General features: G+C 46.7%; 1 long non-coding RNA gene across 1 annotated transcript in view; it reads left to right on the top strand.

The window, feature by feature from the left end:
* Window positions 1–2,297: 2,297 nt before the first annotated feature.
* Window positions 2,298–16,727, top strand: part of LOC308468678 — a 28,455-nt gene continuing 14,025 nt past the window's right edge. The window contains exons 1-2 of the long non-coding RNA XR_013981808.1: window positions 2,298–2,478; window positions 3,958–4,119. This is a non-coding gene — a long non-coding RNA (uncharacterized lncRNA). The remainder of the gene's footprint in view (window positions 2,479–3,957; window positions 4,120–16,727) is intronic.

A 16,727-nucleotide genomic window follows, 5' to 3' on the forward strand; every position in this document is an offset into this window, starting at 1 on the left:
TGTGACTGAACCAAAGATACCAAAAAGAAATGCAACAAGGTGTTCAAATGAACCCTACAGTAGTGAGCAGGTGGCCTGGGGCCAAATGAGGATTCCCCCCACATCCTGCTCAGTCCCAAAAAAGTGCAACTAAAAACAACAAAATACCTGCCTGATCACCCTCATCCACTGGGCACTCCTGCTCCCATGGCTGCCAGTCTCCCTCCCTTTGTCTTATCCCAAAGGTGTGGGAGGGGGGGAGAAAGAGAGAAAGAGAAATTTGCCCCCATTGAAAAGTGGGAACAGCAAAGTGATTTGTTTATTTCATTTATGAATCACTTCCCATGAAGCATTCTAAGAGATTAACTATGAAAACATAAAAGCCTCACGAATAAAGCATATATAAAAACAATCTCAAATTCAATACTGATACAGAATTGCTTATAACTTATTAAACAACCTGTGCATGTAAAAGTAGATGAATTATGTCAAACATTCAAGGCAGGGGGCGGGACAGAGTGTTTGGCAGAATCTGCATCTCCTGTTAATGGGGAGGTTGGGGGGGGGGATCTTTTTGATTCCACAGGCTGGATTCTTATTATATCCTGGCTTTGCAGGCCAAATTTGATAGGTGGGCAGGGCTCGTTACCTGTCAATGTGACCTTGCCATGTGGTTGGGTGCTTTGAAGTCACACAGTCAGGACTTCAAAGCACCACATAGCTCTTGCAGAGAGTCATGCATGGTGCTTTAAAGCTCTTGCTTTTGGCAGGTGTCACCTGAACCATTGAGTTATCACTGGAACCAATCTGTCACACTTCAACTCTACTACCCAACAGCTGATAGGTGACACAGCTGAAATATTCCCTTTGCACTGGTAGATGTGTCTCTACCTGTCCCACACATGACATCACAGGTTTCGGGAAATGGGGAACTTGCTAGTACAGCTGATTCAAAGGGTATTGGCTGCGAAAAGAGTCTCCATATGGCGACTTCACTTGCTCACCCAATTCATCAGATTGCAGCTTTACCATCCATAGAACCAAAGTCTGCTTTCCCTTCTCAGTGCATATAACATCAGGTGTTGGTCAGATGGATGTGTTTTGGGTGAAAACCACGAATTGGTCCAAATCTGAACCCATGGTGTGTCAATTTTGACTCACAGGCTAGAGATTTCCCATGCCAGTCCTGTAAGAACATGGGTTACTGGTGTCTCAATGGACTCTAAGGGTAAGAACTGACCAATGAACTATAAGTCATGTGCTACCTTGTAAAGAAATCATTGGACACCATTTTGAATCACATGTTGCTGGTGGGCAAAGCCAGAGGAAAAAGTTGGTGGAGCAATGAATGTAAATTTTACCATGGTGTCGTAGGCTAGTTTCTACACGCATCTACACACTCCTCTCTATCCTCCATCAAGGAAGAAGAAGAAGAAGAGTTTGGATTTGATATCCCGCTTTATCACTACCCAAACGAGTCTCCAAGCGGCTAACATTCTCCTTTCCCATCCTCCCCCACAACAAACACTCTGTGAGGTGAGTGTGGCTGAGAGACTTCAGAGAAGTGTGACTAGCCCAAGGTCACCCAGCAGCTGCATGTGGAGGAGCGGAGACGCAAACCCGGTTCACCAGATTACGAGTCTACCGCTCTTAACCACTACATCACACTGGCTCTCAGTGTGGAAAGGAAAGGAAGATGCTTTACTGGAGTTCAAGGACACAGCCCAGCCAGGCAAAAGCCATTGGGATGTGAAGCAGGACTAGCAAGAAGTGTGGCTTAAGAAGAGGATTTCTGGCCTGGGGACAGTCCTAAGGGCCAGTTAGACAGGTCTAGAGGGTCACATTTGGTCCCCAAGCCTGAGCATCCCTCCTCTGGATGGAGAGCGACAAAATGGCAGAGAAAGTTCAGTCATTGCAAAGTACTGCTTAGATGTGTTATGACCTACAACCCCCACATTGGAGCTGGCTGATTTTATTCCAGTAGAGAAATATCAAGTCTGGCAGTTTTCCATCATCCCTACGATTAAGTCCAGCAATCATTTCAAGCATTCTTAAATGTGGTGTGTGTGTGTGTGTGTGTGTGTGTGTGTGTGAACTGTGGCTGATTAACAAAATGCTCTTTGCCCTCAGGTTAATAACAGATTTCTCAGTCCTGCAATGGAGTAATTATTAGTTAAGGAGTTCTCAGCATGAGTTTTTGATACGCTCAAGCCAGCTGGCATCAGTATGAATTAACACTAAGATGTAGCTGCTGTGTGTGTGTGTGTGTGTGTGCATCATTTTCAAATCTAACTCTGTCTGTTCAACATTCAAAGCACAGATTCCGTGACCCACCCCAGTACAAATTCAGAATTTGAGAAGAAGAAATTATCTACTTGCACCCAAATCCACTTTACTTCTGGTGATGGGGATATTTGGCAGCAGTTTAGAGTTGGAGAACCTACAAACCCCTGAATCTACAAAATGTCATTCTGAACAGCCTCACAACTGCTGCCAGAGGTATGTTGCAAGTGTTTGCATTTCATAGATGGATAACAGAGAAACAACTGCTGCACTTGGTGCCCATGGCGTGGCCCGGAGGCTGTACAGGGATAGCTCAGTTGGTAGAACATGAGACTCTTAATCTCAGAGTCGAGAGTTGGGCAGAAGATTCCTACATCATAGGAGGTTGGTCTAGATGACCATTGTGGTCCCTTCCAACTCTATGATTCTATTACTATAGCGCAGTGGTTGAGCATCTGTCTTGCATGCATAAGGCAGGTGGCAGGGGCCCAGTCTCCAACATCTCCTGGTAGGGCTGGGAAGGAGCTTAGCCCAAGACCCTGGAGAGCTGCTGTCCATTGTTGTGGACAATACTGAGCTAGATGGACCAGTGGTCTGACTCAGTATGATGTAGCATCCTATGTTCCCAAGGCAGCTACATGACTTATTATAGCTGCATTTACTTTGTGTTACAACTGTAGGCTTTATTCAGTTAGGGAAGGACTATGGCATCTAGGAGTAGGGCTGTAGGTCAGTGGCAGAGCAACAGCCTTGCATGCAGAAGCTCCCAGGTTCAACCTCTGGGTAGGGCTTCACACTGGAGAGCCACTGCCAGTAAGCATAAACAAGCTAGACCAGTTATAAGGTGGCTTCCCGTGTCCCTGTGGTCCTACCCCCCTCCCTCCTTCCCTCCCTCCCTGGGGCAGCCCATCCTGTTTGGCCATCCAAGGCAGAATGGGAAGATGGGAAGACCTTGCTGTGGAAAAGTGAGGAGAACCTGCAGCTTCAGGTGAGATCTCAGGGAACTCTTGTGAGGTCTTCTAGAGCTCTGTGAGATCATGCCAGAAGCTACTGCTGTCGATTCTCCTCACTTCTCCAGTGGTGGTGGCAGGGCTGGGTGGGGCACCGATGGAGGTTCCACCCCATGGGATTCTGCTGCCTGAGGCAGCTGCCTCAGTCTTGTGGGTGGGCCGGCCCTGATCCCATCTTCAGATTTTTTATTTTAAAAGTGTTCATTAATCTGAAAAAGGAACTGAGAAACTGAGAAACAAGCAACAAGACTGGCATAACGAGATAGAGGCAGACTGACTTGCTCAAGGCCAGTCATCAAGTTCCCCCCTACTACACTCCCATTCAATATTTTAGTTAATTTTTCTTTTCTTAGGCCTCCAAGTGAAGATATTTCTATTCCACCCAGGTTTTTAATTGCTCCTCTGCAAATTGTTTTTAACTGCTGGAGTCTTGGAGCACTCGTAAAGGGTCTTGTGTCCCTTGGCATGGCTTTTATCGTTGCTCTTTTTAGCTTTGTTTAATGTACTGCTGCTTTATTGACTTATTTTTATGTTGCTTTGAATGTACTATTGTGTTTTGCAAATTGTGTGTGTGTGCATGTTTGTGTGTTTTATCACAGAAAAAGCAACATGCACATGAAGAAGGAAAGCCCAGCTAGTCCAAAATGCTGTTCACTTCCTTTTTTTATATTGAATTTGTATACAGATCTCCCTCCTGAAGGAGCCAGATTCTCACCAGTTCACACAGTGGCCAACCAGATGACCCAGTAGGAAGCCCAAAGGCAGGACCTGAGCACAACAGTACTCTCCCCATTTGTAATTCTCAGCCGCTGGTACTCAGCAACTGGTATTGCCTCCATCAATGGAGGTAGAATATAGCCAGTGTGGTTTTTAGCCACTGATAGTCTTGTTCTCCATGAATTTATCTAATCCTCTTTTGAAGCCATCTGCATTGGGCCATCACAACTTGTCTAGTGCCACTGAAAGCACAACAAAGCACCCCAGTACCTAGTACAGTGGTACCTCGGATTAAGGACTTAATTCGTTCCGGAGGTCCATTCTTAACCTGAAACTGTTCTTAACCTGAAGCACCACTTTAGCTAATAGGGCCTCCTGCAGCCACTGCGCCGCCGGAGCACAATTTCTGTTCTCGCCCTGAAGCAAAGTTCTTAACCTGAGGTACTATTTCTGGGTTAGCGGAGTCTGTAACCTGAAGCATATGTAACCCGAGGTACCACTGTATGGCATTTGAGTTGAAAGGTATATCTTACTGAACAGGTGCACCAATTCATAAGGCAGGAGGGAAGCTTGCATAATGAAATGCTCCTGGGTGCAAAAAGAAATCATTGCAATTAAAAACTAGCAGGCCAGTGAAAGGAAGATGCTAGGATATTCTCCATGACAGGCCAGTTTTACTATTTGCAGAGTACCGTATTTTTCACCCTATAGGACGCACTTTTCCCCCTCCAAAAATGAAGGGGAAATGTGTGTGCGTCCTATGGGGCGAATGCAGGCTTTCGCTGAAGCCTGGAGAGCGAGAGGGGTCGGTGCGGACCGACCCCTCTCGCTCTCCAGGCTACAGGAAGCTATCCGCAAGCCTTGCAAGCCCAGCGGGAGTTCCCGCGGCCTGCAGCAGCCTGCAGCCCACAAGCTCAGGGGACAGCGGGGAGGCTCCAAACCCCGACCTGGTTTGGAGGCTGCCAGCCCCAGAAGCTCGGGGGAACAGATATCCGCAAGCCTTCCCGCCGGGCTCCCTAGGCTTGCAGATAGCAGCCTGGTCTGGGGGCTGGGGTCAGGGGAAGCTCGGGCATCCCCCGCCCCAGCCCCGCGCCTGGGGGAAAAATAATTCCCCCCCCTTTATTTCCCCCCCAAAAAACTAGGTGCATCCTATGGGCTGGTGCGTCTTATAGGGCGAAAAATACGGTAAATCTTTTTGACATGGAAGCACATTTCATCATGTTCATTGCATGTCAAGGCCCTGCACCCGCTCCTTCGGTGAATAAAGACATGTGGACACCAGCATTTTAGGTTAATGGGCTAAGAAAGGCCACAACTTCATTGGTTACAGAACGTGAGTGGTATAGGCTTTAGGCATTGGACCTGAAATGACTATATCAGACTCTTGCCCGCCATGGAGGAAGTCTCTCAAGGGTTAACCACCAGCAAAAAAAAAGGGGGGGTGTCTTGTTGATGTACGTAAACTCAGAGCTCACCCTAGGGGCACCGGAACAGTCGTGCCATGGCCCTAGTCACCACCTGGGCTTCGGGCAGGAACCACGACCCTTGGATTCCTGTAATGGAATACCCTTAAAGGGGAGGGGTAGGTGGTGGCCACAACCTCCCTTCCCCAAAACCAAGCTTTCCCAATGCCTCAAGCAGCTCTGAAGCAGCAGCGGTGGATCCATGAATCTCAGGCAGCAGTAGGGCAACGAAGCAACGAAGGAAAGCAGGGAGATCCAAGATCCGTGAAAAATAGGAGCAGGAGGGAGTGCCCCATGTCCACTTAAATGAGCAAACCACACCCTCCCCAGACAGCCAGATTGGCTGGCTGCGACCATGACACGAGGCCAGGACTCCCTAATAATAATAATAATAATAATAATAATAATAATAATAATAATTTATTATTTATACCCTGCCCATCTGGCTGGGTTTCCCCAGCCACTCTGGGCGGCTTCCAACAGAACACTAAAATACAATAACCTATTAAACATTAAAAGCTTCCCTAAACAGGGCTGCTGTTAGATGTCTTCTAAAAGTCTGGTAGTTGTTGTTTTCTTTGACATCTGGTGGGAGGGTGTTCCACAGGGCGGGTGCCACTACCGAGAAGGCCCTCCGCCTGGTTCCCTGTAACTTGGCTTCTCACAGAGAGGAAACCACCAGAAGGCCCTCGGCGCTGGACCTCAGAGTCCGGGCAGAACGATGGAGGTGGAGATGCTCCTTCAGGTATACTGGGCCGAGGCCGTTTAGGGCTTTAAAGGTCAGCACCAACACTTTATTGTGCTCGGAAATGTACTGGGAGCCAGTGTAGGTCTTTCAAGACTGGTGTTATATGGTCTTGAATGGTGCGGGGGCAAGACACACCCCTGCTAAGTGCGGGAGAGTGCGGGGGCCAGCCTGCAACCCCATCCTCCTGTGAAGGAGAGCAGCTTCCTCACCTACTGAAGTAGTATAGCCCAGACACAGGTTCACCCCATAGTAAAAATAAAATCTGGGAGCCCAGCCTTAGGTGGAGGCATCACAATGAGAAAGAAAAGGGAGACCACTCATATTCCATCGTGCCCAAGACTAAATTCTGTCTGTCCCTATTTCCTGCATGGAAATGGAGGAAACCACTGCCCCTCACCCCCAATGACCTGGTTTCATGGATATTTTAAGAGGAATCCTCACAAATCCTTAAAAAAACTGCATATAACTTAATTGTTCGGTTTTTACTTTAAAAGAATATAACAGTTACAAGGTGATCTAAGGGATGCCACCCCCCTCTTGTCTCTGCCCAAATCCCTCAGGGCCCCAGACCTCTCCAAAGCATAGCTGTCAACCGTCCCTTATTTGGCGGGAAAGTCCCTTATCCCAGCGCTGTTTCCCGCTGCTGTCCCTTATTCATGATGTCCCTTAAATTTCCCGGGTTTCAAAGGAAGCAGCTCCTCTCCCTCCCTCCCTGCCGGCCAGGGAGGAGGGAGACTCCAACTGCGTTGCTTGGCTGCGTTGCTCACCCAATAAGGAGTCTAAAAACGACTGGGGGGTGCAGCTTGCATGCCTTGTGCCGATCAAATCGGCTGCGTTGCCTGGGGACTTGCCTTTGCTCAGCGCTTCCCAGCAGAGAGGTGACGGTGGTTTTCCTTGCTGCATCCCCTTTGCTGGGTTGCTGCGCTGTGGGAACCACTGCTTTAGGCTTCGTTTGGCTGCTGGCTGGGCTCTCTGCCTTTGGCTCGGAGGGGCTCAGAAGTTGAACATACCTGTGCTTGGAAAATCCCTTATTTTGGCTGCTGATCCCTTATTTTCGAGGCTGCTGGTCCCTTATTTTCAGATCTGTAGGTTGACAGCTATGCTCCAAAGCCCTGTGAGCCACCAACCACAGTTTGGAGCCTTGCAGCCTCTTATCAACCCCACCATTACTCAGACCATCTTGCCTGGTTGCTGGTTGAGCTGATCACTAGCAACAGGCCAGCTCAACTGCTTCTTTCATGCTCTTGTTTTTGTCCAAAAAACGAATTCCCCTTGGTTCTAAGGCGCTGGCTAGCTCATGGGGCTCCTGCCACTGTGTGTATGGAAAGAGTGAAAATGTAGCCATAAAGTTCCTCATTATGTTTTACAAGTCTCAAAGTGACAAACACCCCCCCCACTCCCCGGCTAAAAGTTATTTTTCAAACAGTACCCCAATACAACTAAAGATATCACAGAATTGTAGAGTTAGAGGGTACCCCAACGGTCATCTAGTCCAACCCCCTGCGAGGTAGGATATGTTTCAAAACAACACCTGAAATCTGAGGCAGAGACTTTTCACCCATTTAAGGGGGGGGGGATGCCTTCCATTGTTCCTGGAAAGTACATAAATGAAACTGATTGGTAAAAATGTTACATGGGGGTGGAAATACGAGAGAGAGACATTGCACACACTTTTGTAAATTAAGAAAATCTTTAATAAAATAAATAAAAATAATAATATTATAGTGGGCACCTGCCGTATTTCACTGGAGATGCTGCTCCAAAAAAGAAGGCCCGTTGTGCTGAAAGCCTTGCTCCGAGTTACTTATCTGGGTGGGCATGAAGTTGTTGATGAAGCTGAGTCCATTCTGTGGGGCTGGTTCAGTGTTTAGGCCTTGTAACATGTGCTTTTAAAACAAAACAAGAAAAAGCAACCTAAGAAGAATCTCTCCCTGTAACATTTATCATCATTTCTGCCTCCTGGCTAATGAACACCTAAAGCGATTTTCTATTGCTCGTAATTCATCCAAAATTGTTCTAAATGATAGGAGGAAGCAAATTGACAGGTTAATATCACCTCTTGCTTTCTAGGGGAGAGGGGAGCTGATTGGCGCTTCAGTGGCTATCCAGGGGTCCTTCAGAATTCAGATAATATCATTGCTGGATTAAATCAACGATCTGAAGGTTGAAAACAAAAGAGGGGGAAGGGGAGGAGGGAAGCAATCAGCAGGCCTGAGTGTAAAATACGTCAGTGCTTCATTGTGAATTGGACATGGCAAAATGGCCACTTTCTGCTTATGCAGTAAGGGCCCAGTACTGTTAATAGCGGAGGATCAAGCAGATATTTCCTCTCTCACAGCTTCATGTGCTTACTTACTTATCTACTTATCCATTATGAGCCACTCTGAGCACAAACTAGATTGGTGGCAAATAGGGAATGGAAAGGAATTTGGTTTGGTTTGTATTTTAATGCAAAACCACTTGATTAGTGCTTCCTGAAACAATACGTGAAACAAGATGCAGCTACCCTTTGAAATCCACACCCCTCTGAATTTCACAGAAGCAGTTCTCCCTCCTAAAAACGTACAAAATGAACATACTAGGGGAAAGTATGTATAAAGATGCATAAGTTAGTGAAGCTACAAACAAAAAATGCTTTATATTAATTTATATTAATTTATATTAGGGGCATTGGGAAGAACTGCATACAACAAGGTGCATATTTAGGAGAAATGCAAACTAAAAGGCTGAAGAATCTTCATTGGGACTTGAAAAAAAAATTCAAACAGAAGAAGAAGAAGAAGAAGAAGAAGAAGAAGAAGAAGAAGAAGAGGAGGAGGAGGAGGAGTTTGGATTTGATATCCTGCCTTTCACCCCCTTTAAGGAGTCTCAAAGCGGCTAACATTCTCCTTTCCCTTCCTCCCCCACAACAAACACTCTGTGAGGTGAGTGGGGCTGAGAGACTTCAGAGAAGTGTGACTAGCCCAGGGTCACCCAGCAGCTGTATGTGGAGGAACGGAGACGCGAACCCGGTTCCCCAGATTACGAGACTACCGCTCTTAACCACTACACCACACAGAATATATATACCCTCCCCTTGTCAGGGCACAATGGGAATGTCTCTCATAGAGTTCTCTCTAGAAAATTTATAGGAAAACTGTGAGCTTCAGCTCCTATCATGTGCCTTTCTAGCAAAACATGAATTGTTGGTTTTGACTGCAGTTTAAATATCCAACACCAAGGTTTCATAGCTGAGTGGGGATTTGAAGACTGGTCTCCCAAGTCCTAATCCTGCACTTTAACCATTACACCATATTGGCTCTATACTACACAAGTTGGTCAATGGTTTAAGTGACATGGAATCATACAGAGTTCATCATATATCCCACTGGTCATGTGATTGCTCCATCTGCTTGAAACTCAGTGCATGTTGACCCTATCACCATCGGTCCTTTTATAACTCCATCATTTCCATCTGGTTGTAGTCTGAGAGAACAAGATGCTGGACTGGTTGAGTCATTCTTTTGACCCAATACGATCTTTTTTTTGGTCAGACAACAAACACTGACTGCCATCACTATGTATGGTATGATGGCTAAACTGTCACCATGGTTAGAGGAGTGGAATCCACACGGTGAGAAGGTCCATGGAGGGATAGCAATCTGTGCTGTCTGGTGTACAAATTGCCACAGGTGCCTTCCACATACAAACTGATCTGCCTCATACTGATTCAGGCCACTGGTTTTTCTAGCTTAGTATTGTCTACACTGACTGGCAGTGGCTCTCCAGCTTTGGAGTGGGGGGTCTCTCCCAGACCGATCTGTAAATGGATCATGGGAACTTCTGCATGCAAAGCAGTTGCTCTGTCACCAAGCCAGAGTCCTTCACAGCCTTTTGAGGTATGACAAGTGCAGAGATATCACCAGAAAGCATGACAGGCATTGGTGATAATAGGGTTCAACTTCTTCAGCTGGTTCAGGTGAGGTCACAACCATAAAGAAAATGCACATTTTTCACAGATGCCTAGATATGTCCCAAACTCCCATGAAATAACCACTACAAAAGCCATGGAAGGGCCATAGCCTGAGATGTAGATAACACATAGCTAGGTGGACCAATGGTTTGACTTAGCATAAGGCATCTTCCTATGCTCCTAAAAGTAAAGGTAAAGGGACCCCTGACCATTAGGTCCCGTCGCGGACGACTCTGGGGTTGCGGTGCTCATCTCGCTTTACTGGCTGAGGGAGTCGGCGTACAGCTTCCGGGTCATGAGGCCAGCACGACTAAGCTGCTTCTGGTGAACCAGAGCAGCGCACGGAAGCACCGTTTACCTTCTTGCCGGAGTGGTGCCTATTTATCTACTTGCACTTTGACGTGCTTTTGAACTGCTAGGTGGACAGGAGCAGGGACCGAACAACGGGAGCTCACCCCATGCAGGGATTTGAACCGCCAATCAAATAAAGAAAATCAATCAAAATCAATATTTGGAAAACCAACCATAAAATTCAGCAAAACAGATGATAAAACCCATAGCAAGCTTGCAGATACCAGGTTGAGACAAAATTTAAAAGGTATTCATCTGCTGCTAAGTGACACCAGAGTCGGTACTGCCCTCTGGAACAGCACCCCACTATGACTAAAAAGACTAAAAAGACCACCTCTGAAGTGAACACCTGCCTAACTGCAGGTGGGGAGAGGCAAATCTGAGAAGGGTCCCTCAAGGTTCAGGCAGTGTCAGGAATTGCGGACACATTTATGTGAGGCTGCCCTTTTGTGGTGAATCATCAAACTGCAAGTGGCAGTCTTCATAGTGAAAAACCTTTGGGACTGACTCTGTTCACCTAGGTCCTGGGTTTTTTTTGGGCGGGGGGGGGGTTTAGGAAGGAGCAGAAATGGCTTCCTTTTCAAGCTCAGACTTGCTTGAGCAAAATGATCCTTCCAGTGTTTTTCTTCTAGAAAGCTGCTGCTGGTACTTACCGTGAAGTTCTTACAGTTAAGTGCCACACTTTTAACCAGCGCCGTTCTTCTAGGAATAAAAGGTGCCAGTACTTCGTACCCTTGAGTACCCCCAGGAGGAAAAAGTACTGATCCTTCTGAGCTCTGGAGTGTTTCTGTATTCTGATTGATTTCTCCTGTCTTATTCTCACAATCCAAGGGAGAAGTCCTTGATTTCATCCCCTAAGAAGAAGAATCTGATTGCAGGAGCATGACTCTGAGGCTGATGGGAGTAGGAGTCAAGGATGCAGTTTCCCTGACATACATTCACATCAAGGAACATCTTTAATAATATATATACATATATTTTAAAATACTGCTTTATTGCAATGCAGTGTTTAATCAGTGCACATTAGCAAGGTGGAAAGTGCCCTGGTGAATCAGATTAGCTAGTCCAGCATCCTGTTTCCCACAATAGCCAATCAGATGCATCTGGAGACCCCATAAGCCGGACAGCCTTTCTCTGTGTCCTGAATTGTGATGTGGAGAAAAGTGGAAAGAGAAAAGTTTTTCTCCCCTTCTCTAATACTAGAAAATGATATCACCTAGCAGGGCTGAAGGGTGGGAGGCTCAGAATCAGCAAATGGAAGGACTTCTTCACATAACATGTAGATATGCTACAGAACTCATTGCCACCATATATAGTGATGAAATAAAAAAAAATTAAGGTCTTAGATATGTAATAAATGTTCACAAATGTACCAAGCAAACACATAAATAAATAAATAAATAAATAAATAAACCACATGTCTGAAGCAGCACAGGAAAACAGTCCTGAAACCATTTTGACTCCCAAACTGACCAAATGTTTTCTCTGCAAGGAGGGAGGGGGTGAGGGAACCTTCCCATTGTCTCAGGAATTGGGTAATCACCATCTCAATGGAATAGGCAGACTACCAGAAAAGGCAATCAGATAAGGCATTATCAGATAACCTGGCAGACAGGAAAAACAACAACATTCAAATTTCTGTTGTACACCACCTTTTCTGTGATGTAGGTATAATGTTTGTGGGGGGTAGTCTTGGATTACACCCCTTCTGTGATGTATGCATGATGTATGGAGGGGTGGTCTTGAGCTCCAGGGCAGGGAATTTAAAATGTCTATATAAGGGCAGGCACACCTTGGTTCTGGGTCCTCCTCCTTTCCTGCATGTGAGGGGAGCACCCTGTTGCAACCGTTCAATAAAGAACAGGCTTACTAGCTGCTTTGCTTCTCAATATTCTCTGGTTGGCCTCTGTTATTTTCTCTGACCGATGCAGAACCTACAAAGGACTCTATAAGGGCTCTTGTGTCCCCCATAAGGGAATCAGGGCAGATTTTTGTTTATTACAGTGATGATCAGACAGGCAGCTTTAAAGTAGTGTCAGACAAATTTAGGGAGGGCAAACCTGTCTGCAGCTAGTAGGCATGATGGCTATGTTCTAGTCCCACTGCCAGAGGCTTTGCTATGAATCGTGGGTGGTGAGAGTTGCTGTTGCACTCAGAGCCTTCTTGTGGGCATTTCATGGGCACTGGGTTGCCACTCTGCAAACAGGATGCTGGACTATATGGGTCCTTGGTGTCAACCACCAAGGCTCTTATTTTATGATCTTAATATTGAGATGGAATGTGGAGAGGGGAGAGGCACAAAATGTACACAATATGTTGAAAGCTGAGGCCAATGATTTGCTCACAATGATTTGTATAAAATTCAATTCTATCTTATTAAAATGAATCAGCGGAGGATCCCTAGTGATTAAATTTACTTTGGAAAGATGCCCCCATAATCTGGGGCAAAGATCAGAATGAGGGAGCGCTGAAGAAGTCTCCTTGTTTGAGAATGCTGACTACGGTTAGAAAAAAAACCCTATCCGCTGCAAAAAAAACCAGAGAGGGAAGTTAAAACTTCCCCCAAAGCTTGTCCCTCTAAGGATGGTTAGCTTTACAGACTTGTCCCTTAACCCAGCAGTGACACATTAAATCACTAAAGTTTCAATAACTCTTACTGTATCTCCATGGAGACGTGCACCATATGGAGTTAATTAGCAGCGCAACAAAACAATCAATTAGTTCCTTAATTATTTTTCCTGGGGAAATGATAACAAACGCAAACAATGTATTCAAACAAATGTCCAATCCTCATTGATGGTTTAGTGGCCCCATGGAAGAGGCTTCACGCTGGGTCCTCTTCGTGGGCTTCGATTTATTCCAGACGTATTGAGAGCCAACTTCAGCAGCTCGAACAGCCGCGCCTTTAATCTTGAAGATCAATTATTTACAATACCTGAATACAATGGAGGAGAGGAAGGTGGGGAACCTCTCATTAAAACGGGGAGGGAAAAAATGAAAGAACAGAGAATACAAAATCCCTTTGGCAAGATGATTGCGGGAAGCTGGGAAGCTGTGGTGCAGCAATTTGTGTCGCGGAAAACACTCCTGCAGTGCTGGAATTGACAAGATTTTTCTACACATTATCTCAACGTTAAGGATCAGGTGGGATAACTGGACCTTCATTATTCAAACAGATTAAGAAGATCAATAGAGATTGTCTCAGCCATTAATTTAAGAACTAACAGCCGAGTGTTAGGGCATCAAGTCTCCTGTTTGAGGGATGAACTGGGTTGCTCCTTCCTCCTCCTCCTCATAATAATAAATAATAATTTTTTATTTATACCCCGCCCTTCCTGGTTCAAAAACTGGGCTCAGGGTGGCTAACAATAAATTTAAAACACTTAATTGTAAAAGCAGCATAAAATACAGTATAAAAACATGAATAACAATAAAATTCTAAGTTCAGAAATCAATTTAGGGGAAATCCATCTAATAAGCATTAGATAATCACCAGGGCTAGCTGGCTGAATTAGTCCTACTTGGGCCAGCAAGGAGGCCAGGGGAGAATTAGCTGTGGGGTCTCAGAGCGGGTAATCTTCATAAAGGGGAGGGGGAGGGAAAAGAAGGGAAATAAAAGATCAGGCTGAATTCAAATTAAAGGCCAGGAGGTATAGCTCTGTCTTACAGGACCAACGGAAGGAGGTTAAATCCTGAAGGGCCCTAGACTCAAGGGACACAGCATTCCACCAGGTAGGAGCCATCACTGAGAAGGCCCTGGCCCTGGTGGAGGGTAGTCTGACTTAGGGCCCAGGACCACTAAACTATGGTTATTCATGGACCTTAAGGTCCTCTGTGGGGCATACCAGGAGAGGCGGTCCCATAAATACAAGGGCCCTAAGCCCTCGTATCATAGAGTTGGAAGGGACACCAAGGGCCATGTAGTCCAACCCTCTGCAATGCAGGAATCACAACTAAGAATCCCTGGCAGATGGCCATCCAAACTAAGAACATCCATGGAAGTAGATTACCACCTTCCAAGGTAATCTGTTCCAAATTTCAAACAGCTCTTATTGTCAGAAAGTTCTTTCTAATGTTTACTTCAAATCTCCTTTCTTGACTTTTGAACCAGATGCGTTGGTACCTCCCCTCTGGAGCAGGAGAAAACATGCTTGTTCCTTGTCCATCTGAAAACCCTTAATATATTTGGCTATCATATCACCTATCATTTATGGATCATGAAAACCATCATTGACATTGGCAAGGAAGGAAGGTAATTACATCACGTCTTCTGCTGTGAGACTTCTTCTAACTTCTATCATCAGCTGCCTGAGAAAAGAACTGGCTCCCAGGTTCACTCCCTGGCGTCTCCAAGTAGATTGGAAATGGAGAGTCTCCTGCTTGGATAACCACTGCTAGTCAATTTAGATATTGGGTTGGGGATTAATTTTAGTATAATTGTTCTGTTCCTTTTGTTGTTTTGTTGTTTTATTGGTTATGTATAGTTTGTGTTTTGTTTTTAAGGGGCAGGATCAGGGCTGCCTGGGAGTGGGGCCCCAGCCAACACGATGGCCGGGACAAGTTCCACAGGGGGGGGGGGGGAAGCACTGGGACATCCGATCTCGGTGATCATGGGCAGGAGGCGGAGTTACGCTAAGACCAGACCATGTCATTACCGAGGAGGCAGGTTTAGTCGTTGTTTGAAGACTATCCCTGCCTCCGGGTCTGGCCTTGACCGGATGGATACTGGAATCAACAGGGGAAACCCACATGACCTGAAAGTGTTGCTGTGTAATGCCAGGTCAATGATGAATAAAACCACTGTCATCCACGACCTGATTGTGGATGGAGGATTTGACCTGGCATGTGTGACAGAGACCTGGTTGGAGGAAGCAGATGGGCCTGTCCTTGCCGCTGCTTGCCTACCAGGTTTCTCTTACGCACAGCAACCCAGGTCATGTGGGCGGGGAGGGGGGGTTGCAGTGATTTTTAGGAAGTCACTAGCTTGCACCAGGCGTCCTACTGGGAAGATCCAGTTTTCTGAGTGCATGTTCTGGAAGTTGGGCAATAGCGGCAGTATAGGATTCCTTTTGGTGTACCGACCTCCCCGCTGCACCAAGGATTCCCTGTCCGAGCTGCTTCAGGTCGTGGCGGGTTTTCTCCTGGAGACACCTAGTTTGGTTGTCCTAGGGGATTTTAACATCCATGCCGACACGACCTTACAAGGGGCAGCTCGGGACTTCGTGGAAAGCATGGCCTCCATGGGGCTGTCCCTGAATAAGTTTGGCCCAACTCATAGTCATGGACATGCCTTAGACCTGGTGTTCACCTCTAGTGACGTGGGTGATCTGACACGAAGTAAAAATGAAACAAAAGAAGTGCCATGGTCAGATCACTTCCTGGTGCAACTGGACTTCTCCGCGACCCTTCCCCTCTGCAGGGAGGTGGGACCAATTCGGATGGTCCGCCCCCGCCACTTAATGGATCCAAATGGTTTCCAGAGAGTGGTAGGGGATGCTTTATCCCATGTTGATGGCCTTTCAGCTGATTCCCTGGTGGCCTGCTGGAATGCGGAGTTAACCAGGGCTATCAACTGTCTGGCTCCGAAGCGGCCTCTCCGATTGCATGGAGCCCGGACAGCCCCGTGGTTTTCTTCGGAGCTGAGGGCGATGAAACAATCGCTGAGACGGCTAGAGCGTCAGTGGCAGAAAACTCACTCCAAATCTGACCGGACACAGGTTAGAGCTCAACGTCGAGCCTACCAGGTTCAGACCCCTGGGCCCTTACTTGTGGGGTGCCTCAGGGTTCCGTCCTCTCCCCCATGCTTTTTAACATCTATATGAAGCCGCTGGGAGAGATCATCAGGGGGTTTGGACTGGGTGTCCATCAATATGCAGATGATACCCAGCTCTACCTCTCTTTCAAATCAGAACCAGTGAAGGCGGTGAAGGTCCTGTGTGAGTGCCTGGAGGTGGTTGGAGGATGGATGGCGGCTAATGAATTGAAGTTGAATCCTGACAAGACAGAAGTACTGTTTTGGGGGGACAGGGGGTAGGCTGGTGTGGAGGACTCCCTGGTCCTGAATAGGGTAACTGTGCCCCTGAAGGACCAGGTGCGCAGCCTGGGAGTCATTTTGGACTCAGCTGTCCATGGAGACGCAGGTCAATTCTGTATCCAGGGCAGCTGTCTACCAACTCCACCTGCTACGCAGGCTGAGACCCTACCTGCCCGCGGACTGTCTCGCC

This window comes from Podarcis pityusensis (genome assembly GCF_964106645.2).
Source record: "Podarcis pityusensis genome assembly, chromosome: Z".
Lineage (NCBI taxonomy): Eukaryota > Metazoa > Chordata > Lepidosauria > Squamata > Lacertidae > Podarcis > Podarcis pityusensis.